This window comes from Cebus imitator, unplaced genomic scaffold, assembly GCF_001604975.1.
Source record: "Cebus imitator isolate Cc_AM_T3 unplaced genomic scaffold, Cebus_imitator-1.0 Scaffold1013, whole genome shotgun sequence".
Classification (NCBI taxonomy): Eukaryota; Metazoa; Chordata; class Mammalia; order Primates; family Cebidae; genus Cebus; species Cebus imitator.
The window spans coordinates 55,136-56,661 of NW_016108328.1; the positions used below are offsets into that span (position 1 = coordinate 55,136).

Consider the following 1,526-nt stretch of genomic DNA (forward strand, 5'->3'; position numbering starts at 1 on the left):
GAGGAACCTGGCGTTGAACTTAGGACTGTCCAGTTCCAAGATTGTTTCACTATGAGGTGTTCAAAGTAAAAAATGTTTCTGAAACATGCCTTGTAATCTGAAACTTAGTATCAAAATAGGCCTACATTTAAAATTGTGAGATAATGAAACTTAATCCTTTTCTTTTCCTGTCTGGAAGCAAGCAGAGACAATGTCTCTTGGTTTGTTGAGGCAGCGCTGGCTGGGGACTGATGCTGCAGAAGGGCTCAAACAATCATGTGCAGGGGGTACAAGGGGGTCTCTCCTGGGGGAGCTGTGCCCCATCTGCTACTTAGAGCTGCTCAAAGACAGAAAATCCGTTTGCTAAGGAACCCTTTATCTCCTGCTGTTTGTGAAGCCAAGAACAGAAAGCGCTAGTGTTGGAAGATCCCGTAAAACTATGTTCTTTTATCAGCAAGGAAGGTAAATTGGTGTTGGCCACAGCCAGAGAGCTTGTCAGAAGCAGAGCTACTGGAAAACCACGTCGATCTCTTGGTACCCAGCTCAGTCTTCGGCGCCCCTCCAGTCCTGCTTCTCACTTTTTCACCTATTACCTTGCTTCCTCTTTTCTACCCCCTCTTCTTTCTCCACTTTGCCCTTGCTTATTCTTTCTGCCTCCGCTGATCAATTTCTCGTCCCCTTCTGCTTTTTCTCTCCTGATATTTTTTCTCCACTTTTTACCCCATTATTCTTCCCTTCTACTCTCCCTTTTCTCTATAGGAAGTGAAGAATCTCTATCCACAACCCCACCTTGTTCCTCCTAAGGGCCCACCTTCCTTTTTCACATTCTGACCAATTTTCCCTTTGAAGCAAATATCCTTATTCAGACTCAGAGTGTCTGCGAGCCTAGGGGATCCTTAGAAATAGTTCATGGAAAAGAAGTTGCTGATGTATAAAATTCCAAAGAACTGGGCTGCAAGCAATAAAAATGGACACTTGCCTGAAAAAGTCTCAGCTTTCCTTGTGGGGTTTCAAATTTGAAAACTTAAATGGTTCTTTTCCTTTCAAGCTGTTAATGAAAAGAAATCTCTCCATAGGTGAAATCCATATTATTGGCCAGTCAGTGGATGTCTATTGAGAGCCTTCTATGTGCTGTGCTCTATTCTGAGCACTGGGGCTACTGTGCACGCTTCAAGGAAAGAAAAGTCTACTGAGAGGGAGAGAAACTGAAACAGCACAAATAAACACAGTCGTTTTAGGCACTAACAATGCTACAGAGAAAATAACTTAGGTAACGAGATATAATTGATGGCATTGGTAGGGACGGTGCCATTCTGACCAAATAAGGAAGTCTTCTCTGAGTAAGGGACATTCAAATGGAGACCTGAGTGCTAAGAGGCAAGGGCTAAGAGGAGACCATGGGAAGTTCAAGGGAGAAAGCAAGTGCAAAGGCCCTGGGACAGGAGCAAGCTGTATGCACTCAAGAGACCTTAAGAGAGCTATTAGGGCTAGAGAAGAAGGGCAGAGTAGAAGGACATGTTATCAGGAAGCTAAGATGTGAGATCACA

General features: G+C 44.0%; 1 pseudogene; it reads right to left on the bottom strand.

Annotated features, from left to right (window-relative positions):
* The window catches only part of LOC108298609, a 73,226-nt pseudogene that overhangs the window by 36,941 nt on the left and 34,759 nt on the right, over positions 1-1,526 (bottom strand).